This window comes from Schistocerca gregaria, chromosome 2 (assembly GCF_023897955.1).
Source record: "Schistocerca gregaria isolate iqSchGreg1 chromosome 2, iqSchGreg1.2, whole genome shotgun sequence".
Taxonomy (NCBI): domain Eukaryota; kingdom Metazoa; phylum Arthropoda; class Insecta; order Orthoptera; family Acrididae; genus Schistocerca; species Schistocerca gregaria.
The window spans coordinates 627,165,436-627,191,175 of NC_064921.1; the positions used below are offsets into that span (position 1 = coordinate 627,165,436).

General features: G+C 42.9%; 1 protein-coding gene and 1 pseudogene across 1 annotated transcript in view; both read right to left on the minus strand.

Annotated features, from left to right (window-relative positions):
* The window catches only part of LOC126334637 (calpain-9-like), a 977,125-nt gene that overhangs the window by 457,201 nt on the left and 494,184 nt on the right, over positions 1 to 25,740 (minus strand). The window lies entirely within an intron of this gene.
* Positions 4,594 to 4,711, minus strand: LOC126337198 (5S ribosomal RNA; annotated as a pseudogene).

Genomic DNA, 25,740 nt, shown 5'->3' on the forward strand with positions numbered 1-25,740 from the left:
CACGCCTTCTCACCCGGAAAATTAATGTTGCTCGTATTATGATTTACGAGGTACGAAAAGTTTCAAATGGCTTAAGCCGAGTAGCTTTCCTAGAATGTAAATTTGTAGCCGAAAGCTCCTCTTTCACGCAGCAGATAGGGAGCCAACACAAAACATGAACAATAAATGTTTGAGAGTACAGACACACATGACTGCCGTCACTGTAAATAAAAAGAACTGCTGAAACCTGGAGGTCGGAGTAAGAAACGATGGCAGCATGTCATTATGCGACAGTCAAACGTGATGACCGCTATTGGTGATACCCCATATTTTATGTTTTCGACGAGAGGAAAAAGAACTGGCCAAATGCGAGTAGGACTCGCGCACCGTGGCTTCCGTGCAGTCTCAGCCGAATATACTGAGGTGACAAAAGCCATGGGAGAGCGATGTGCGCTAATGCAGACGGAGGCACTATCGCATACACGAAGTATAACAGGGCAGTGCATTGGCGGAGCTGTTATTTGTACGCAGGCGATTCATGTTAAAAGGTGTCCGGCGTGGTTATGACCGCACGGCGGGAATTAACAGACTTTGAACACGGAATGGTTAGTTGGAGCTAGAAGCATGGGACATTGCATTTCGGAAATCGCTAGGGGATTCAACATTCAGAAGTCCATAGCCTCGAGACTGTGCCGAGAATACCAATTTTCAGGCATTACCTCTCACCAAGGACAACGAACCAGCTGATGGCCTTCACTTAACGACCGAGAGCAGCGGCGTTTCCGCAGAGTTGTCAGTGCTAACAGACAAGGAAGACTGCGTGAAACCGTAGCAGGAATCAATGTGGAACCTACGACGCACGTATCCATTAGAACAGTACGGCGAAATTTGGCGTTCATGGGCTATGGCAGCAGATGACCGACGCGACTGCTTTTGCTAACTGCACGACACATATAATCCATGACGGGAATAGAGAATTTAAACGATTTTTAACTGTTTTCGAAGTTTCATACTGGGAAGATATCGCTACCGATTTCGGGAATTCCAAGACCATATCAAAATCTCTACTCTAGTTCCTCAGACTAGCCTGGACATATAAAATGAAGCGAACAGTGAACTTCAAATTTTTATATACAGAAGTTTTACTGAAATTGTTTTCCACATACTTAGTAAAACATGACAACAACCTATATTTTACATTTGCTTGCAGTAATATTCCTCCATTATAGTTTTGACGGATGATGAGTGTAACGTAAGTTCTCATGGCAAAAACAATTTTTCTGGTGATATAATCACAATGTAACGATTTCCACATTCTTTACTTTCACTGTGAAACCTTGCTTCTTGTCAAATTTCATGATTCTGCGTCAGCGGGAAATATTCTATAGGTTTTTATGAGTGAGTCTGGGGGTATAAAAAAAAAGTGACACAAACTGCTGAATTATTGGTGCCATTGACTTAGAAGCTCACATTTTTCACGCCACCAAGGAACCATAGACCTTAACATGTGACACAAATGTCTGCTTGATACGTCTACCCGATTCTGATAAAATACGTTTCTTAACAGTCGGACGGACAGAGAGACAAACGGAAGGAGAACAAACCAACCGTCTGTGGACTGCATTTTTACAGACTTAGGAACGAAACCCTAAAAACTGTGTAACCAAATGATGTCCACTTTTATCCACACAGTTCGTAAACTAAATGAAACCTTTGACATCACCACATGGATGTTTCTGCCTTTTTTGTCTACTTTTTTGGCTGAAATATGACAGCCCGCGCAGTTTTTATAATATTTTCGCAAAACTATGCAGTCCATTTACGTGGCATACACACTGCCCTTCAACTGTTTCAACGAACTGAAAAGTTCACGTCTTGGCAGAAGCCGTCATAAATGCTGCCGTTGGTACCTCCCTTTTGGACAGCGGATTTCGTTCAGCCTTTTCCATCTCTGAAGAGCGGTGTTACGAGGTCTAAAAAAACTTTCTACTATGCGTTCTCAAAGTGTTTCAGTTATCACATCGAAAAAATAAAGTTACATAATTATTTGTTTGTTTGTCTGGAGTGCTGCTACACTTTTGGAATCAGCATGCCACAGTATCGTAGTAAGCTGCTAGAGGGATTGTAAGGAACAACTCATGACTATCTTTAAATTTAAACTTAAATTTATGCATGTTATGTGAGATGTTTTGAGGATTGTTTTATGAAATAACTTCTACTGCTTCAGTCACTTTTCTGCTAATATTCTATTAGCACGAGGCGTTTCAGCTGCATACTGCCATCATGATATGCATTCCAGTTACAAGTACCTTATATTAATATTAAGTACAATTTTATTCATTTACTGTGTGTGCCAGTGTGGTTATATATTGACATACAATACTGTACAGAAAATTAATTATATTTTAGTGTGTACATTAAACTATTTGTATGTTTAGATCATTTCATTAGGGTATTTAGTTGCAATTTCGTCGGGAATTATGTTGTCTGGCAGACAGCACACCTCAATACTTTCACATAGGGACAGTTACATCATTCCGAAGAGAACATTTTCTCCTCATATGTCTTGCAGTATATCAGGTACATAGTACACCTTGTAAGTAGGCTGTTTAGGTTTTTATGTTGGTAACGCCAAATAGCGCTCTGTATGAAAATCACTGACTCCGCTGTGTTCTGTCTGTGGCTGGTAGGACTAATTGTTGAAATACTCAGTAGTGTAGCGTTGGGCAGCTGGATGTGAACAGCGCGTAGCATTGTGCAGTTGGAGGTGAGCCCCCAGCAGTGGTGGGTGTGGGGAGAGAGATGCCGGAGTTTTGAGAGCGGAAGATCTGGACGTGTGTCCGTCAGAAAAAGAAAATTTGTTTAATTGGATGTCACTTATGTATATATATATATATATATATATATATATATATATATATATATATATATATATATATATATAATGACTTTTGAACGATATTAAGGTAAATACATTGTTTGTTCTCTATCAAAGTCTTTCATTTGCTAACTATGCATATCAGTAGTTAGTGCCTTCAGCAGTCAGAATCTTTCATTTAGCTGGTAGTATTGGCGCTCGCTGTATTGAAGTAGATCGAGTAACGACGATTTTTTGTGAGGTAAGTCATTCATGAAAGGTGTAGGCTATTGATAGTTAGAGCCATTCTTTCGTAGGGATTGTTGAAAGTCAGATTGCGTTGCGCTAAAAAATATAGTGTGTCAGTTTAGTGATGATCAGAATAAGTAAAGAGAGAACTGTCTGAGACCTTTCAGTTTTACTCAGTTGTTTTTCTATCAAATAACTTAGAAGTTTACTAGCACTATCATTCATAATTTCTCCAAGAGGACGTTTCAGACTCAATCGCTTGTTGTCCAACAATATATCGTGTCCCAGTTGTCAGGGTCTAGTGTTATTCCATGCGAAAGTATGAAGACGTTTTCGAAACGTTTACGAATCGTGAAACTGAGACTGGACGTGGGAACCAGCCCGTTTTCACCATCCGGATGTGGTAAACCGCCTGGAAGCCACAATCAGACTGACCCTCGTCGTTAATCCGCCGGAGAATTCTATTGGGAACAGAGGTGCCTTCTCAAATCGCGGAAGCGGCGTGCTAAAGTGTGTGGGTGTCCGGGCGGGTACCAAAATATAATCACATGAAAGCGTGGTCTCTGTTTTCTGGACATGTCCGAAAGAACAGACACCACTCGGAATCCGCAGTTCTGATACATATTATACAATTGGAGGTATAGGGGGAAAAGGAAAGGGAAAGAACTAATGATATCAGATGCATCTCTTTTTTATTTTTTTCGTAATTTATTTAGCTTTTTTTAAACTGATTTCATTCGTTATTGTTCGTTGCATTTTTTCGGGGCGGATGTCCCATGGCGCCCGTTCAAATTCAACGTTGATCCATTCGCTCAGGTTTTAAATATTACAGAGGGCAGCTAACCCTCTGACCGAGCACGCCGAGTTACCGTGGCGGCTCTGCATCGGGACATCATGCGAAATCCGCTTCGCCGAGTAAAAATATGTACCAGACTGGGACTCGAGTCCAGGATCTCCTGCTTACTGGGCAGTTGAGTTAACCACTGCGCCACCCGGACACAGTGTTTTTCGCAAATGCGCTGACTGCCTCCTTACGCACCCTTGACGACCCACACTCCCACGAAGCGCCACCTACCCGCAGTCCCCGTCCGTTTGCTCCATGCTCGCTAATTTTAGATGCCCGCTGGAGGTCTAACGTAACTGTGCATCCACAATGAAGGTTGTGGATTAATTGCCCTTCGAGGAGAATCCGTTGTATGAATGCGTGGTGTCTGTTCCTTCGGACACGTCCGAATCAGAGCGGAGAAAGATTCATTAAATTCTGCAGACAATCTGATTTAAAACTACTTTCAACGTAAAACTCCTCCCGCACAGGTTATGAAGGCTCAAAGGTACCGACTGGACGCCGTGTCATCCTCAGCCCACAGGCGTCATTGGATGCGTTTATGGAGGGGCATGTGGTCAGTACACCGCTCTCCCGGCCGCATGTCAGTTTCCTAGATCGGAGCCGCTGCTTCTCAATCAAGTAACTCCTCAGTTTGCCTCACAAGGGCTGAGTGCACCCCTCTTGCAAACAGCGCTCGGTAGACCGAATGGTCACCCATCCAAGTGCTAGCCCAGCCCGACAGCGCTTAACTTCGGTGATCTGACGGGAACCTGTGTTACCACTACGGCAAGGCCGTTGGCTCACTTTCAACGTATTAAAGTAAATTACAAAGGAGAAGGAAGATTTCTTCTTATCCTAACATACATTTAGGCTCATATCAAAGAGATCATGTGCCAATAACTAAACAAAACAATAGAGAAATCAAGAAAGTACGGCTCAGAAGAGGACTAGACATAGACTCGGACAACTTTTCAGCAGGAAACAAAGCCAAATTTCAACTTAAAAATCAAACTACAGAATTAAAAAACCCATAGAACCGACACAAATTTTTTTCTCAAACAACAGGAAAACATCAAAAGTCTTAATAAGTTAAACATGGGAAATTGGAATCAAATCAGGGAAGGAATGATAGAAACGGCGAAAGAGCTAGGACAACCACCAAGAAGAAGAAAAAGAAGATGGTGGAACGAGATATGTGACGAAGCGACAGGGCGTAGCCCAACAGCTTTGAAGGAATGGAACTTCTGCAAAAAGGAAAGAAACTGGAACACATTCGCTGAGAGCAGAAAACAGGCATAAAAAATTATTTAACCAGAGAAACTGAAATATGACAACAAAAGATTTGAGGAAATAAATACAAATTTCGGACAGAATGACACTAGGGACTTCTACAAAGTTTTCGAACAAGGAATAAAAGGGTAGAAACCGACGAGCCTTCGGAGATTCCAGAGGCCTTCCGATTAACAACAGCAAAGACAACTGTGAACTACTACCAAAATACTTCAAGAATTATCTAAACTGCGAGGAACCAATAGAATTACTAATTTACAGACAATCACAAAAACAAGACCGACCTTCAGAACTATCGGCACTTATAAAGATTGCTGGAAGAAAGGAAGAAAACCGGACTATTGGAAACAAGCCATAATCCGCCCGCCACATGAGAAGGCAACCAGGACAGACAACAACAATTACCGAGGCATGTCTTTGCTGTCTCTTACCAACAAAATTTTATTAAGAGTACTACTGAGTAAGACAAAAGATAACGAAGAACACGTAGTTGGCGAGTACAAGTGGAATTCAGGAAAATTACATCGGTTCAGCTTAAGTTTTTAACTTGGCAATAATCCTTAGTATCAGAACAATTCGGAACGTTAATACAGTCGTGACCTTCGTTGACTTCTAAAAGGCTGCGACTCCGTAGACAAAGACAGGCAGACAAAAAGACACTGCTCCTAACGCTAGAAGAAGCGGGAATCCACAAAATCACCAGACAGTTGGTAGAACGTATTCTCACAGACAAAACATCAAGACCTAAATACCTAGAATAAGTTTCAGAACCCTTCAGAATTAACACCGGAGTTCGGCAGGGTCATGGGCTCTCACGGAATCTCTTTAGATTGATATTAAACATGGTTATGAAAGAGTGGGACAAAGAAATACAAGCGAAAAACATCCAAGGAATCCACCTAGGTCAAGGAAAAGGAAGATTCCAGGTGAAATGTCTCGTTTTTGCTGATTTCAATAATCTCTAAGAACACAACAGATGCAAGGATAATGACAGAAAAATTCCAGAAAATTGCAGCTAAAACTGGGCTACGGAAATTACATGAGAAAACGGAATACATTGAACACAAGCACAACTGAGAAACACGTACACAAACACAACAGAGAAACATGAAGAGGGTTAATAAAAGTATTTGGGAGAAGGGATACAATCACACGGACTAGATAAGACCACAAGAAAGTAAAGACAAAACAAAATGGAATCAGCATACAGACTGACCCAAAATGGAGTAAAAGATTAGTATCATTTCAGGTAAAAATAGACACTACGCAACAGTAATTAAACAGGAAGCACTATATGGATCTGCGACCCTTACACTAAATAAAAGAGGTGAACAAGATGATCTGTAAAAGAAAGAAAGAAAAATACTCAGAATCATTTTAGGACTACAAAAGAAGAAAGCTGACAACTGTACGAAAAGGCGAAATAAAGGTATAACAGGAATATAGAAACAATCACACATACAATAAGGAAGAGGAGATTAAAATTTAAGGATTGTATTCACAGAATAACGATAACAGGCAAACCACAAAAATTTTTGATTTCCAAATTAAAAAACTCCACGGGGTCGTCGGAAGAGATAAGTAGAGCTTTGAGAAAACAATACACCATAGAAAATAGGAACTTTTCGAACCACTGATCAATACTGCAAAATTTCCTATCGAACAACAAAAACCGCAGCCTAGGGGACAGATGTCAGATGAACGTTAGTCAAATTATGACATAGCTCTGGGAAGGTAAGAAAAAGATTATACTATATTCTTAGATTCTAAGCTATCTAAAATCGGTCATATTTTGTAATAATAATAACAGAAAATGTTATGAATAATAATAATAATATGATTTAGTTTAGATCTTCTGAAGTCTTGCTTAATACTATGAGAAACTGAAGGGATAATGGTAGAGGAGAAGACTGTTTAAACAGAAGACCCAGAAGGCAATGGAGGAGAAAAGCTGAAGGAGCGTCGATTAGGGTGAACTGTAGACAATTACGTGGAACAGATAAATACTGGGGCAGAAGGTGGACCATTCACTGTCTTTTGTGCAAGTTACGTACTCGCATAAAGAAAACAACCGAAGGAACAGACAGCATACCATCACGATGCGTCCTAACTAGTTCTGAACTCAATCTGGATAAGGCTGCTACCGAGGTGACGGAAGCCAGCTCTTGTTAAATAAATATGGCGGTATCTTCCGCACTGGTACCAGTGACGAAGTGGTACCTGCTGAGATCTGCAACCGGATGGGTCTCGGAGAGCGTCTCTCGGTGATTCAGCAGTCTCGGACGCAGGACACCAGCGTGCCTCCAGCAAGGGCAGAAAGTCAGTATCGCTTACTTTACTGGGGTGGCAGCGAAGACGGTTCTGCGGATTCGGACCGCCCTAGTGTGCCTATGCACCGGCGTGCCTGTAGCCGGAATCTGAACCCAACGGGCGCAAACTTTACTGATTTTCGCCATCTTGTGGTTTGTTTTAAAATTAATTGTGAAAAATGATCCGTCACCTTCATTCGATGGGATAACACACAAAACTTTCCAGTACCTGCGTAAAATTGATTTTAATGATTAAATTAGCTGATTAATTTTATTGACTTCTGAATTAAATACACAATAAGCCAGTGCTTACTATCGTTGAACTCTTGACTATGTTTGAATCAGCGATTTGTAACACGATGGAAAATGGAAATGAGCGTTTGGAGTCATTGGCCGGGAGGCCTCTTGAGGGAAAGATCCAGCCGCCTTGGTGCAGATCTTATTACATTCGACGACACATTGGGCGACCTGCGCGCCGGATGGGGACGAAATGATGATAAAGCCAGCACAATACCCAGTCCCTGAGCGGAGAAAATCCCCGACCCACCCGGTAATCGAACCCGGGCCCTTAGGACGGCAATCCGTCACACCGACCACTCAGCTATCTGGGCGGACTGTAACATGATTATATGTAACAAATCTCTCTTTCCTTGTATGACACTGGCCTGCGAAGCTGCTGAAACTTCTTAGTGTGTTCAAATGGCTCTGAGCACTTAACATCTGAAGTTATCACTCTCTTGGTTTGTCATATGTCTCAGAAAAATTTAAGATTTCGGTATCTCTTTCCCTTCCTGGCCAAATATTAGATACAAACTTTTTTCCAGCACAGTACCAACGGGCTCCCTTTGAGTCAAACACCACGGCAAAGACTATTACGCCTGCTAAAGTGTAACAAATACGCTTTATTATAAAGTACGGATGGATGCATACTTAACAAGTTGGAGACACTCCAAGAGAAGAACCCAGATTGTCTGTGGTCACGCAAGTCCTGCATCTTCATACTCGCTGTGCAAAGCGTTTCCAAGTGCCCTCCAATAAGCGGTCCAGTCACCTATGTACAACGTCAACGAGACATCCTACCGTTTGCAAAAAGTGTAACACCAAGATCGAGACACGTGATCAGAATGAAATTTATTGTACAGATTAGGGACACGACACTCCACAAAAGATTAGAATTACAGACTTGTACATGCGCTGTGACCGTGGAGATTCAGTACAGAGCAGCGCCATCGAATGCTGCAGTCAGAGCCGCCAGAAGTCGTGGCTTCGAAACAAAAAACGCCTGAATATGCCGCTACGGAATACTCTTCCACGCAGTTTGCAGGTGTATGCACAAAGCTTCAACAGTGGCTGAACGAATAAGTTGCTGACCGACGATATCCCAGACGTGTTCCACAGGTGACATGTCTGGCGAACGGACAGACTAGGGAAGCAGTGGTGCCTGTAGTTCTTCGAAGACGGCTTGCACATTCCTCGCTGCTTGGCGTTGTCCACTGCGGCGTCGAACGCGTATGCGGATATCAGTGTAGCATAATTTGAAGAGCGAATCGTCCGAAAGAATTACATTTTGCCACTCAGCACCCCTGTCCCGGTGTTCACGTTCCCATGACTCAGCGGCGTTGGTTCTGGTAAATGGAAGATGAGGCAATCCCATGCGCCCCACCACCTAACCCGCAGAAGAGAACGTCGAACCCCCGACGCAGACATATCTACGTCCGCTGCAGTGCTCCAACAACGCGCTAACAACAACAACAACAACAAATGGTTCAAATGGCTCTGAGCACTATGCGAGGCAACATCTGAGGTCATCAGTTCCCCACACTTAGAACTATTTAAACCTATCTAACCTAAGGACATGACACACAGCCATGCCCCAGGCAGCATTCGAACCTGTAACCGTAGCGTAACGCGGTTCCAGACTGAAGCGCGTAGAACCGCTCGGCCTCAACGGCCGGCAACACGCTAACACTGTGGACGGAGTTGCTCGGTCTGTTAAGGCCAAGCGGACAAGATGGCGGTCATCCCGCACTGTGGTCACGTTGTGTCATCCAGTGTCCTGTGGGCGCTGTGTGTGTCGCTCCTCTCTCCACTGGTTGCACATACGCCTCGTCGCAGAAGCAGCGCACCCTGTACGAGCCGCATTGACACTCAAACGACAGACCTGTCTCCCGGAATCCAATCACTCTGTCCCGTTCGAACGCACTCACATTCCGATATTCCACTCTGTGACGTTGGCGCGGCACAGTATCACTTAGTTACACATTTGCACTTGGTATGACGGCTGACCTGTCCTGTCACACAAGAGGGCGCTGTTGAGCTAGTGCACGCCAATTCTCTGCCATTTAAATCACTTTTTACGATTCCGCTGGTCTACGTGTATTCTTATAGTAGAGTGTTTCAGACCACTGTTCCTGAGTGTCTTAAGACGCCCTGCTAAAGTCGCACGACGGGACAAGTAGTAGAAATTGTGGAAGGTGGCCAGAATGAGCTGCTGTCAGTTACACTCCAAACATAACACTTTATTTAGTTGTCCAAACACTACAGCGCAACTTCTAAGCTTGACTATCGACAGAAAACGTCTTTAATTCTAGAACGGTGGAAGGCCCATGAATTAAATACAACTGCTACAAATATTTTTTATTTGAGACAGAAGGCTCTAGGCTTTAACCTTAAATACACTCCTGGAAATGGAAAAAAGAACACATTGACACCGGTGTGTCAGACCCACCATACTTGCTCCGGACACTGCGAGAGGGCTGTACAAGCAATGATCACAAGCACGGCACAGCGGACACACCAGGAACCGCGGTGTTGGCCGTCGAATGGCGCTAGCTGCGCAGAATTTGTGCACCGCCGCCGTCAGTGTCAGCCAGTTTGTCGTGGCATACGGAGCTCCATCGCAGTCTTTAACACTGGTAGCATGACACGACAGCGTGGACGTGAACCGTATGTGCAGTTGACGGACTTTGAGCGAGGGCGTATAGTGGGCATGCGGGAGGCCGGGTGGACGTACCGCCGAATTGCTCAACACGTGGGGCGTGAGGTCTCCACAGTACATCGATGTTGTCGCCAGTGGTCGGCGGAAGGTGCACGTGCCCGTCGACCTGGGACCGGACCGCAGCGACGCACGGATGCACGCCAAGACCGTAGGATCCTACGCAGTGCCGTAGGGGACCGCACCGCCACTTCCCAGCAAATTAGGGACACTGTTGCTCCTGGGGTATCGGCGAGGACCATTCGCAACCGTCTCCATGAAGCTGGGCTACGGTCCCGCACACCGTTAGGCCGTCTTCCGCTCACGCCCCAACATCGTGCAGCCCGCCTCCAGTGGTGTCGCGACAGGCGTGAATCGAGGGACGAATGGAGACGTGTCGTCTTCAGCGATGAGAGTCGCTTCTGCCTTGGTGCCAATGATGGTCGTATGCGTGTTTGGCGCCGTGCAGGTGAGCGCCACAATCAGGACTGCATACGACCGAGGCACACGGGGCCGACACCCGGCATCATGGTGTGGGGAGCGATCTCCTACACTGGCCGTACACCTCTGGTGATCGTCGAGGGGACACTGAATAGTGCACGGTATATCCAAACCGTCATCGAACCCATCGTTCTACCATTCCTAGACCGGCAAGGGAACTTGCTGTTCCAACAGGACAATGCACGTCCGCATGTATCCCGTGCCACCCAACGTGCTCTAGAAGGTGTAAGTCAACTACCCTGGCCAGCAAGCTCTCCGGATCTGTCCCCCATTGAGCATGTTTGGGTCTGGATGAAGCGTCGTCTCACGCGGTCTGCACGTCCAGCACGAACGCTGGTCCAACTGAGGCGCCAGGTGGAAATGGCATAGCAAGCCGTTCCACAGGACTACATCCAGCATCTCTACGATCGTCTCCATGGGAGAATAGCAGCCTGCATTGCTGCGAAAGGTGGATATACACTGTACTAGTGCCGACATTGTGCATGCTCTGTTGCCTGTGTCTATGTGCCTGTGGTTCTGTCAGTGTGATCATGTGATGTATCTGACCCCAGGAATGTGTCAATAAAGTTTCCCCTTCCTGGGACAATGAATTCACGGTGTTCTTATTTCAATTTCCAGGAGTGTAGTATTTAAAGCCAAGCGATGTAAGACTTGACTAGTCAGGTATGTTAAGTTTTTAAAAGCCGCTAAAGGCCCAGAAATGTAAAACAACATATCTACAACAACCTTTCAATAGGCAGAAGACCCAAACGTTATGGCCAATAAGAAACCTTACTTCAAAGCCGATGAATGACTTTGTTAAAAAAAAAAAAACTGCAACCAATTTTCCAAGGCAGGAGGACCAACGCATTATCTTGAAAGAATGTAATACTTGTAAGTAAGAACTTTTTTAACTTAAAACGGGTGGAGGCCCATGCTTTTAAAAAACAATACAACTACAATAAATTGTCAGCAGGCAGAAAGCCAACAGCTTAATCTTTCAAAAGGTAATACTTGATAAATAAGATCCTTAAAACTTAAAGTGGCTGAAGGGCGATGCTTTTAAAAACCATACAATAAATTTTCAATAGGCGCAAAGCCTTTGATTTTAAAAACACAATTGCAAGCATACAAATTGAAATCATCGGCTATGAGCCATTAAAAGCACACAATTAAACGCCAATAAGAAAGGCATTACGGCGCTCAGAACTTTCCAGGGGGTTCGGTCTGCCCTTGAAGTCTTAACGTTCGCTTAGGTGAGACAAGAAGTCGGCCCAACTATACTCGATCCGCCAGCAACACAACCAAGAGACAGTCCGGGATACACCGACAAGACGACTTGCTAACCACCGACCAGTATACGAGAATTTCAAAGCCGAATCGTCACAGACACAGCTGCCCACAACCAAATATGCATTGAGCTGTCAAAAACTACACACAATATTGGACAGCGACAACAGGTGAGGAAAGGACACTGCCTGCATTTACGTCAGCGACAAGGGCAGGTAACTGGAACACTAACGGCCACAAGGCAGAAAATTCCGTTGGTGTACCTGAATTTCAGATCGACAAATGTAGTTAATTCCACCACATGGCGGCTAAATCTTCACCAACTCGAACACTCTGAACAGCTCCCACACGCTCCGACACTGCGAAGAGGCCGCCAGCGAGGCCGGCCAGCTGCACCGCGCGGAGACTTGCTTGCTGAACCGCTCCAACCGACCGACTCCCTGCCAGTACGCAGACAACATTTAAAACAAGTTGACAGTGGAAATGACACCAACTACATACACAGTTTGACAAACACTTGCACGAAGACTTGAACGACACTGAGCAGTGGCTGTGCAATCACGAAGACAAATCGGGAGTCTACACACACAAACACAGCCCACCCATAAACCATCGGCGGTCGAATTCACATCGTCCAGTAGGACGACCGACCGACGATCCACGAAGACCGTCCCCGGCTCAAGTGATACGTGGTGGCAACGGACACCCAGGACATCCAGGCCTCACTGCTGCTCCAATCCAACTAGCGCCGCGTTCCAACTCCACGGCTGGCAGGTCCGAACTGCCCTCCTGGCACGTTCCAACTGACTCCACGACAGACAAGAACGGGGAAGTAATAGCAGTGCAGCAAAGATAACACGTGAGGGCTATATCGATAAAGGCGCTGCTGCTGCCGCTGATGGTCAGACAAAGAAGCAACTCAGTGACGGCCGAAATTGAAACTAACATAATGAGGTGGCAACACAAAAAAAACAGGATGTAAAATAAGAGATGGCACGAGCGAGAGCCACGTACGGCTCATGTCTCTCTTTTTACAGTTGGGTGCGTCGTCATTTTTTTCTGTCTCACTTTTAGTTGCTTTAAATTCTTGGAGGTATGTCTCCCGCCTGAGGTTCGAGTCCTCCCTAGGGCATCGGCGTGTGTATTGTTCTTAGCATAAGTTAGTATAAATAGTGTGTAAGTCTAGGGACCTATGACCGAAGCAGTTTGGTCCCTTAGGAATTCACACACATTTGATCATTTTTGGAGACATGTACCGTCTATGCATGCAATTAAAGGAAGTTTGTTTGTTGCCAAACAAACAAAGTTCCTTTAATTGGTTGCAAAGACAGTACATACCTCCAAGAAGTTGTTTGTATACTGGAGCACACCACGATACGAAGTGAGTTCGCACTGGCAAGGTGTCCCGGTTTATTTCCTTCATGACTTCAGAGACCAGACCATCCCCAGGTGAAGTCTATCCCGGCCTATACACCTCGCTGTCTGAGGATCCAGATATAGCAAGAACGCACGTCGGTGACCTCGGCTACAGGAGCGGGTTTCGCAGTAGCGACTGTTCCAATTAAAACATTTAAAATGAATTTGTTACAAGGCGACGAGAAGTAACGGTTAATCGTCAAGGACCAGGTGAGGAAAAAGTTGAGTCTAATAAGCACCCAAAAAAATGGATGCTGTCAGATTAAAAAATGTACAACCGCAGAAAGTGACACAAACGTGCAAAACAAGCCGCTACTTGCTCGTGTAAACCCGCACTACACAGTTGCTCGTAACAAATGCAGGCGTGTGTACGCGTCTGTCGCCGATCAGAAAATTATTTGCAATTACGGATTTTATAATGAGAGAACAGGGTCGTCCGCGACAGAAGCCGTGTTCGCTTTGCGAAGTTAGCGCTCGTTAACAGTGAATAATGACTCGAGCCATCCCGGGCTCCCGAGGGGCGCGGTTTCTCGTCCGCCGCTGCACGTCTGTTTCGGCCCGCAGGTGCGCGTCTGTCGAGGCCAGATTCGTTGCAGATAGTCGCACTGCCGGCGACAGGTTCTGCGCCGTGATTAATGCCGACAATTGTCTCGCGGATCAGCCATAAAACGACAGACAGCTACCCCGAGCAGACCGGCGCTTTAGCCGCCAGAACTGGTTCCCGGCCACGATTCTAGTAATATCTCAGCCGTAGAGCTGCACGCGAAGCTCCTACATTCAATATCCAGCACTTGCAGCGGCGTAATACGCAGGGAATACATATTTTACTGTTAATATTTTCCGCTATCTCTAACAAACAGCAGAAGGATCGGCAGCAACCGCCTAGCGCTAAGCCCCCAACGTGAGGAGGCGAAATGTGTTGCGAGTAGAGCTACTAGTTAAGAAGTAATAAATTTAAACGTCACGTCTGATGCTGGAGTTTTGCTGCACGAACAGCGAAAACATAATGAGTGCCAAACTTTGCACTTTCGCTATTTTGTGGCAGTGACAAAAAAGTCTAAAAGGTCTGAAGTTATGTGTCAAGTTAGTTGGAAGTCATAGGGTGCTCTCACTCACAAAAACTGGATGCATTTAGCCGAGGTAATATTGGCTTACCCAGCAGCCATGGGCGAGCGGTTCTAGGCACTTCAGACCGGAACCATGCTGCTGCTACGGTCGGTTCGAATCTAGCCTCGGGCATGGATGTCCTTAGGTTAGTTAGGTTTAAGTAGTTCTAAGTCTAGGGGACTGATGACCGCAGATGTTCAGTCCATAGTGCACAGAGTCTTTTGAACCATTTTTTGAATTAGGGCGCCAGGAGTTATGCTGCCTCAAGACATACACGTTTTCTAACTTTAATAATTGCTGTATTTTGTTAATCTTTGACGTAACAATATACTTCTTAATGAGCAGATGTTGCCAGCATTTTCAGATTTTAAATTCAAACACTAGCACGAAGCCTGGAAACCATATTTTTTTCCCTCCTGGAAGGCGTTACTTAGTGACCTTGCAATGGTATCGTGTAACCGATAGGCGATCGAAACCGTACGACATCGACTTTGTCGGTTACTTATCAGCATATGACAGTAAAGAGTTCAAACGGTTCAAATGACTCTGATCACTATGGGACTTAACTTCTGAGGACATCAGCCACCTAGAACTTAGAACTACTTAAAGCTAACTAACTTATGGACATCACATACATCCATCCCCGAGGCATGATTCGAACCTGCGACCGTAGCGGTCTCGTGGTTCCACACTGTAGCGCCTAGAACCGCTCGGCCACTCCGGCCGGCACCGTAAAGAGTTTCTTCTGAGATATTTGACTGGCTCGAATCACGCAGCGCGTAATAATGGAGAGCGAATGTTCAGCAGAAATGAAACTAACATCGGATGTTTCCTAAGGAAGAGTAACACGACCTCCAATGTTCTCAGTATACATAAGCGAATCACCAGATAGGATCAACACTGTTGTTCGCTGACAACGCCTTGTAGGAAAGTATCGCTGTTGGACGGTCGTAAGTAAATACAGAACTGCTTGGATAAAATTTCCGCTTGTCGTAATGAATAGCATCTCTCTAGGGTTATTGTTTAAGAATCTTAATTGTCAAGGTTCTATTCCTGCAGTTTAACCACAGGATTCAGATTATTTAAGTCATTCTTCAACGTCAGACCTGAGTTCATTTATATTGCGAGTTCTTTTTCTTTTTCTTTAGTTTGCAAGCTAAAAGAAACAGCGCAGGCCGGTGTAAAGGTCGATTCTTCTCAGTTAAATGCTAGTGAGTTGCGACTGGCGCAAAGGGATTCCCCATGGTAATATTTGGGAGGGGATTTCATAAAACGGCATTCTTACGGCAATCAAGTGCAACCTCCTGAAGATTTTGACTAGGGCCGGGCCGCCGCTATTGATTTTAAATTGTTCTGGGACAACGTTGTCCATCATCCAATACAAAAATTGGAACATGTGTGTGTGTGTGTGTGTGTGTGTGTGTGTGTGTGTGTGTGTGTGTGTGTGTGTCTGTGTGTGTGTGTGTATTTGTATAAGGATGGGGGGGGGAGGGGGAGGGGACTCTGGTGAAATCGAGTGCATATTCGAAATCGTTACGAAATTTATAAGCGTGACGGCTCTAATTGACAGTTAAAATCTTAGCAAACATCACTAAAACACCGACAACGGTGAATGAAACTCCTGCATGATGCATGCACTTCTGGTATTTAAAATGAGGGCTGTGTAAGTAATGTTAAGAGCCTGGAAATAAAAACCTTCTCCATAAAATAGTACTTAACATTCTTTGGGATGCTATTAATTACGTCTTACACCTTTTGTAGATAACCCACGCAGCGTCATTAATTCCTATCATGCCCGAGAACCCAAATGGGACCTGTGGACGTTTTATATCCAATAAAGTAGAGGTTCTTAGTTGTTGGCGCCCCTACATTCGACATTTATCGCCTTCAGCGGGGTACCGGGGCTTTCTACTGGAGCACACAAAAGTCTCTCCACACAAGAGAGCGCCGGTTGCGGCGCCCGAGAAAGTGGAAATGCACTCCAATTTAAAGATAAACTAGAACGTTCAGGGGAATCGAAAAGAGGAAATCTTTCTCAGAAGTCGAGAGGCACCATAAATTTAATAATTTCCTAGACCTCTAAATAACAGGAATTCCTTCCGGTGATTTCCCTCGTCCATACACCCACACGGGGAAGATCAGCAACAACTAGACTACAGGAAGGTTGAAGATTCGAACTTGACGGTGAGAGGGTCTTTTTTTGGACCAAAAGGTACTTATTTTCTCATTTTATGCCAATAAATCCCTCCATTTATTCTGAGAAATCTGCAATCAATCTATCTAAGGGTGCCAAAAACTCTTCACTGGATTCAGAACGTTATCTTAGCCACAACTTCCTTCATAACTCAGAAGGTGCCAAATCCGACGAAGATATTGGAGGTTCTAGAACTTGTTTACTATATTCCTCAGTATACCCACTGTCAAATGTATTTATTAACAGTTACTGACCTTTTTTAACAGTTACTGACCTTACGAAAGATTTTTTATTTTAAACTCCAGGCTTCGGAGGATTTTTTTCACCCAATGTATCCAGTACAATAGCGTAATAGCTTAGTATTCGTTGGCTACTGCTTAGCATTTTGCATGGTGTTAAATAAGATGAATCAATTTTGCATTGCAGAAAACGCTAACTATATTCCGTATGGCAAATGAAACCGACTCCATCTGCTTCATAACAAAGCCACTGGCTTCTAAGCGCTGCTGTATTTGTTGTTTGCAATAAAGTGGTGAAACCCCGTCTAAACCTTATTCCAAAATCAGCTGATTTTTAAGTAAGTCAAAACATACTATGAAAAGAGTTTTGGCTTTGGCTTTTCTTCGGCGTTTAACAAGCTCAGAAACCATCTTTCGCAAAGCTTTCTCACAATTAAATTTTCACGAGAAATGCACGTACACAGATTAATTGGTGACATTACCGTATGGAGGACTTTTTCCAAGTTTTCATATGTGTAGTTGTCAGTTTTGGACACCTTGCACATGGCGTGTTTTTGAAAGAAGTATGGTAATGTTTTAACTCAGTTACATATTTGTAAAGCATTAAAAATGAAGAAGGAGTAAATCTTGTAAACCTCCACCAACTCTTGATTTATTTTTTTTTTGCGATAAACTGCCCGGAGGAAAGAGTCTTACGATAACATATTATTCATTTTAATCACTTTTTTTTAGATAAACTGTCCGCAGGAAAGCTTTACGATAGTACATTATTCATTTTAATCATCTGAATGAACAAACACACACACACACACACACACACACAGAGAGAGAGAGAGAGAGAGAGAGAGAGAGAGAGAGAATTAATTACTTTACAAAGCCAAACAAGCAAACGAATTGGCACTGGACTTAAATTATGCCCAGCGTGTGTTAAAAAATAGAAAACAAAATTTCGTCGCTATCAACGCTACCTCTGTCCCAGAACCAGTATTCTGTATGTTGCCCTCAAACAGTGGAAAGGTGCGTTCAGCACTCGCATCTCAGGTTGACATCAGAACGGAAACCACGTATTACTGCACAAATATATCTCACACAGTAAGGTTTAACAGAAAACAATATTTTGCAGAAGTCAAGATGTTGACGTAGATTGTCTTAAGGTACCTTCGCACCGAAAACCAACTCTAACAAACAAAAACACACGACTGTTGTAAGTTTGGCAAACTTGCAACTGTTGATAAGTGTTGAAAAAACACACGTTCTGCCTCTTTACTTGTTACAGAAAAGCAATAGAAATGGATACTGCTTGTGAAGATTTACCATTTGTTATGGTGGGAGATGATGCTTTGGCTCTTCAGAGTACATGAGAAAGTCAGCCAGGAAAGAATGTTTAATTACCGAATATCTCACGCTAGAAGAATTGTGGAGAGTTTTTTTTTTTAATATAATAAGCAGTTTTCCGGTGTCTTAGAACAACTATACAACTAAGTCCTGAAAAAAGCAACCTTAGTTACTTCTGCAACTGTATCTTTGCACAGTTTTCTTAGAAGAAATAAAGAAAGTGCCACAGTTTACTCACTACCTGGCAGTTTTGATATGGAAGATCCAAAAACAGGCAGGGTTTCAGATTGCAGTTGGAGAATGTGTCCCCAAAATTAATGTCTTCAGACAATAAAAGGGATGAATTTAGAATCTACTTTGTATCGGATGTTGGTAAAGTGAAATGACAAGAGAAATATGAATAAATAAATATCGGATGAAAAGACAAATGTAATTAAAACCTTTCAAATAAAACCCTTATAGATGTAGTTATTAACAGTGTAAGGCATTAATTTGCAAACTACTTTGTATCTGATGCTTACAAATTTACATGACAAGAGAAAAAAATAAATTTCTGGTGGCAACACAGTTGTAATTATGAAATTTCCGACGAAAAGTCTTACAGCTTCAGTAACGCTAGTAAATGACATTTTACTTACAATTGTAAATATTTTTCTCCCTGGCTTGTTCACACCTTCCAAATACTTCATATGCTCGTAAAACATCCATTTCGGAAAGTAGGTTTCACTTGCCCAAGACCCGCTTTAAGTACTTTTAATATTGACCATTTTACAATGCTCACGATTGTACTGTGTTTTCTCATTTGTCCATTTCCTTTCACACTCCACAAGCAGTGTACCAATTTGTGCTCATTACAGTGTAAAAAGGAGGACACAGAAATCGCAGCTAGCATTTTTACAAGGTTCTAGATATTGCTGGCTAAGCGGCATAATTATTTACGCAGAAAATAAACCTCGAGCAAAAAATGTGACTAATAGACACAGACTCTTTCTATTTGATCTGGGAAAACATTTGGCAATGCCTTCCATGATCTATAGATCATCAAATTCTAATTTTCTGAGAAAATTTTCAGTGAAATTGAGTATTGAGTGCATGAAGGAGGACCTCAAATTCTATTTCCTGAATAAGTGAGGGCTCAGCCGTTTTTGACGGCTGAAAAACATTGTTGACTGTTCTGTATGCAAATCTCAATCAAGGAAGAGGAAGAGCAAACAAAAAAATGTTGCAAGAAATGTCATGTGTAATGAGTACTGCACTGCAACAACAGTGTGTGGACTTTCTAAATAAATAATAATTCCAAGTTTACCTTTTCAGAAAAATTTAGTAGCTATATAATATTACAAAATTTACTCTGTCACAAACAGTAAAAAATTGACATATTTTGCACATATTTATCACCATATCTGTTGTATTATTACTCGGTTGTTTAGTAAATAATATTAATATTAATAGTTTTATCATATAAAATAAAGTATTTCTTTTGTGACCTTCCCACCTGTTCTAACGAAGATATGTAGTTACCTGGGAAACCCAAATGTAGATTAGAGAGTACATTACTTCCCTTCCCATTTACATGCTCTTCTTTGAAAGTATTTAAATTTTGCTTTTATTGTGACGTTTAAAAAGATGAAACCGCGGAAAAATGTGAGACTTGTGTACACTAGTGTCAACACACCTGAAAAATTGGCTAATGTAGTTATAAAGGTTACCTGGGTAACCTAATGGAATTGCAATTATGAAGAAAGTCAACCTTATAATTTTTGCATTATTGGATAATACTGTTTCTACAAATATCACGAAATCCAAGACAATCATTATTATGCTTTAAATTGATAATTTATTTCATATGAAACCATAGTAATAGAAACTTAAGTGATTTACCTTTCAATTATAAGTTTACGAAATGCAGCGTAAATCATATTTTGGTATTTCGCCAAAATCTGTTCATTTCATAAAAAGCCAACTTTATGAGAATATCAAGCAATATGTCAGGAGTTCATGAAAACGTTATCCACAAAAGCTAATTTGTAATTAAGAAGAAAATCAATATTTCGTACTTTTGCATTAATGGATTACATATAAAAAATTATTTTGCAAGTAAATTATGAAATTAACAATTACAGCCAATATGTATCAATTCGGCAATTTATTTCATGTAAAACTGCTGTAGCAAGACCTTTTGTAATTAAAGTTTTTAATTGTAAATCATGTATTTGGCAGTTTCAAGACTTACTGTTTTGTTTACTTGATTCTTGAAAATAATATATTTAGGCGGGCTGCAGAGGCAGGAAGGGAGAAATTTTAATTGCTATTGTGAGTTTTGTTATTGCTTATGGTGGAAATTCACAATGAATACCAAGAAAATATTTAATATTTAGAAAACCCGGATTCCATAAGTTATTATTACTCAGGCTGCAATGACAGATTTACACTCTGTATTCTACATGGACTACCAAACATAGATGAGTATACCAGTCTAATAAAATTACTCCTAGCGACAAATACTGCTTTGAAAGTTCAAAAAAATGGCTCTGAGCACTATGGGACTTAACATCTGAGTTCATCAGTCCCCTAGAACTTAGAACTACTTAAACCTAACTAACCTAAGGACATCACATACAACCATGCCCGAGGCACGATTCGAACCTTGGACCGTAGCGGTCGCACTGTTCCAGACTGAATCGCCTAGAACCACTTGGCCACAGCGGCCGACCCTTGAAAGTTCGCCACTTGTCGTATTTAAAGCACAAACATTCATGCTTGATTAATAGACAGTACGGCCGGTCGGAGTAGCCGTGCGGTTCTAGGCGCTACAGTCTGGAGCCGAGCGACCGCTACGGTCGCAGGTTCGAATCCTGCCTCGGGCATGGATGTGTGTGATGTTGTTAGGTCAGTTAGGTTTAAGTAGTTCTAAGCTCTAGGGGACTGATGACCTCAGAAGTTAAGTCCCATAGTGCTCAGAGCCATTTGAACATTTTTTTTTAAATAGACGTTATTGTCTTACTATTGTTACGAGAAATATGAAAAAACGAGGAGAGAAGCTTACAGGCAAGTGTCGAGGAGGACAAGTGGATAGATTAACGTGAAGCAAGCTCTACAGTTAGAAAATCACAAGATTTAATTTAGTAAAATCCAGGCTGTGGCAGTCTCGAATGGATACTACAATAGGCTGTAAAGAGAGGGAACGTAAATTGCCAAAACGCCAACAGTTTCACTAGTAAACAAGAATACATTTACCGTCTTTGGCATTCAATACTGCACAAGATATACAACAGTCTTCTACTAGGAGACACCAGAGGTAGTGTACGTCACTAGTAGACAACGCACATTCGTACACAAATCCTATAAACATGTGACGTCACGCCCTAGAGTGCATGTACCTCGCTACGACGATCCGCTACATTCAGCAGCGAGCGAGTGGGCACAAGTGCCGAAGGTTCGGCTTCTCCTAAATTGCCCTTTGCAGATGGCTACGAAGCGTTTGGTTTTCCTATAGAACCCATGAAACCTCGGCTTAAAAGCCTGGAAAATCTTAGTAATTGTACTATCCAAACAAGCAAACAAATCAGGTACTGACTTGTGATTATCGGATGATCATCATCATCATCATCATTTAAGATTGATTATGCCTTTCAGAGTTCAGTCTGGAGCATAGCGGCCTTATAAAATTCCTCTATGATCCCCTATTCAGTGCTAACGTTGGTGCCTCTTCTGATGTTAAACATATTACTTCAAAATCATTCTTAACCGAATACAGGTACCTTCTCCTTGGTCTGCCCCGTCTCCTCTTACCCTCTACTGCTGAACCCATGAGTCTCTTGGGTAACCTTGCTTCTCCCATGCGTGTAAGATGACCCCAGCATCTAAGCCTGTTCATCCTGACTGCTACATCTATAGAATTCATTCCCAGTTTTTCTTTGATTTCCTCATTGTGGACACCCTCCTGCCATTGTTCCCATCTGCTAGTACCTGCAATCATCCTAGCTACTTTCATATCTGTCACCGTAACCTTGATGATAAGGTAACCTGAATCCACCCAGCTTTCGCTCCCATACAACAAAGTTGGTCGAAAAATTGAACGGTGCACAGATAACTTAGTCTTGGTACTGACTTCCCTCTTGCAGAATAGAGTAGATCGTAGCTGAGCGCTCACTGCATTAGCTTTGCTACACCTCGCTTCCAGTTCTTTCACTATGTTGCCATCCTGTGAGAATATGCATCCTAAGTACTTGAAACTGTCCACCTGTTCTAACTTTGTTCCTCCTACTTGGCACACAATCCGTTTATATTTCTTTCCCACTGACATTACTTTCGTTTTGGAGATGCTAATCATCATACCATATTCCTTACATTCCCGGTCTAGTTCTGAAATATTACTTTGCAAACTTTCAATCGAATCTGCCATCACAACTAAGTCATCCGCATATGCAAGACTGCTTATTCTGTGTTCACATATCTTGATCTCACCCAGCCAGTCTATTGTTTTCAACATATGATCCATAAATAATATGAACAACAGTGGAGACAGGTTGCAGCCTTGTCTTACCCCTGAAACTACTCTGAACCATGAACTCAATTTACCGTCAACTCTAACTGCTGCCTGACTATCCATGTAAAGACTTTTAATTGCTTGCAAAAGTTTGCCTCCTATTCCATAATCTCGTAGAACAGACAATAACTTCCTCCTAGGAACCCGGTCATATGCCTTTTCTAGATCTATAAAGCGTAGATACAGTTCCCTATTCCACTCATAACACTTCTCCATTATTTGCCGTAAACTAAAGATCTGGTCCTGACAACCTCTAAGAGGCCTAAACCCACACTGATTTTCATCCAATTGGTCCTCAACTAATACTCGCACTTTCCTTTCAACAATACCTGAGAAGATTTTACCCACAACGCTGATTAAAGAGATAGCTCTGTAGTTGTTACAGTCTTTTCTGTTTCCATGTTTAAAGATTGGTGTGATTACTGCTTTTGTCCAGTCTGATGGAACCTGTCCCGACTCCCAGGCCATTTCAATTATCCTGTGTAGCCAATTAAGACCTGACGTTCCACTGTATTTGATGAGTTCCGACTTAATTTCATCCACCCCAGCTGCTTTATTGCACTGCAATCTAATGACCATTTTCTCCACTTCCTCAAATGTGATATTATTTCCATCATCATTCCTATCCCATTCTACCTCGAAATCTGTAACATTGCTGATCGTATTTTCATCTACATTGAGCAACTCTCCAAAATATTCCCTCCATCTGCCCAAGGCATCCACAGGATTCACCAGCAGTTTTCCTGACCTGTCCAAAATACTTGTCATTTCCTTCTCACCTCCCTTTCGAAGATTGCTAATTACACTCCAGAATGGTTTTCCAGCAGCTTGACTCATAGTCTCCAATCTGTTTCCAAAGTCTTCCCAAGATTTCTTCTTGGATGCTGCAATTATCTGTTTGGCTTTGTTTCTTTATTCAACATAACTTTCTCTGTCTACCTGAGTTCTAGTATTAGCCATTTTTGATACGCCTTCTTTTTCCTTTTACAGGCTGCCTTGACTGTGTCATTCCACCAAGCTGTTTGCTTCATCCTACGTTTACACACTACTGTTCCAAGACATTCTTTAGCCACTTCTAGTACTCTGTCCCTGTACCTTGTCCATTCCTTTTCCAATGACTGTAATTGACTACATTCAACTAACTGGTACCTTTCTGAGATCGCTGTTATGTACTTGTGCCTGATTTCCTTATCCTGAAGTTTCTCCACTCTTATCCTCCTACATATGGACCTGACCTCCTGCACTTTTGGCCTCACAATCCCAATTTCACTGCAGATTAGATAACGATCGGCGTCATCAAAGAATCCCCTGAATACACGTGTGTCCCTCACAGCCTTCCTGAATTCCTGATCTGTTATTATATAGTCAATGACAGATCTGGTTTCCCTGCCTTCCCAAGTATACCGGTGAATGTTCTTATGTTTAAAAAAGGAGTTTGTGATTACTAAGCCCATACTGGCACAGAAATCCAAGAGTTGGTTGCCGTTCCTGTTGGCCTCCATATCCTCTCCAAATTTACCCATAACCTTTTCATACCCTTCTGTTCGATTTCCAATCCTGGCATTAAAACCCCCCATGAGCAGAACACTGTCCTTGTCCTTTACTCTAAAAACTACATCACTGAGTGCCTCATAAAAACTATCCATCTTATCTTGATCTGTCCCTTCACAATGCGAATATACTGACACAATCCTAATTTTCTTGGTAGACACTGTCAAATCTATCCACATCAGTCGTTCGTTTACATACCTTACTGCAATTACGCTGGGTTCCATTTCTTTCCTGATGTAAAGCCCTACACCCCATTGTGCTATTCCTGCTTTGACTCCTGACAGGTAGACCTTGTATTCTCCCACTTCCTCTTCTTTCTCACCCCTGACCCGAATGTCACTAACAGCTAAAACGTCCAGCCCCATCTTACTTGCAGCCTCTGCCAGCCCTACCTTCTTCGCAGGGTAGCCCCCAATGATATTAATAGCTCCCCATCTCATTACCATTTGTTTGCCAAGTCGTATCTTAGGAGTCCGTGGTTTGTCAGTTAGAGGTGGGACTCCGTCACCTCCAAAGGTCCGAGGCATTTTGCTCTGATTGTTGCCAGCAGCATATTTAAAATATCGGGAAGCAGGTTGCTAGCCTTACTTGCCCCGAGTCCCATTGAGTTTTACCCCTAACGGTTGAGGGCCTAACCGGTGGATTTGGTAGTCTTTGCCGTCTGAGCACAAAGGTGACCACGACTCAGAATATGTCCGAGATGCCCAGCCTTATTCCAAAGTAACTGGTATCCCGACTGTCAGGACCACTTACTTGGCCACTCATACGTTGCCCGTGGTTCATGAACTAGGATACGACTACAGGAACCCACACCATGAACCACGATTATCGCATGATAGAAAAAAATGTTAACAATATTTTGAAGGTAGGAGAGCACAATGAATGTCCTTACCTGATGTTCCATAACCTGCCTCGTATGAGATACGCGTGTATTCCCGAATTCGGCGGCATTCGCAGCTGGAGCCGGCGGCTGGCTGTAAGCCGCTGACATAGCAAGGAATTCCGCGCTTGCGGATCTCCGCGCTGTCTGCTACCACATGCCGAGTGTTTCTCATCGCAATACCAGATACGTCGGCGGAAAATAAGAAATAAACC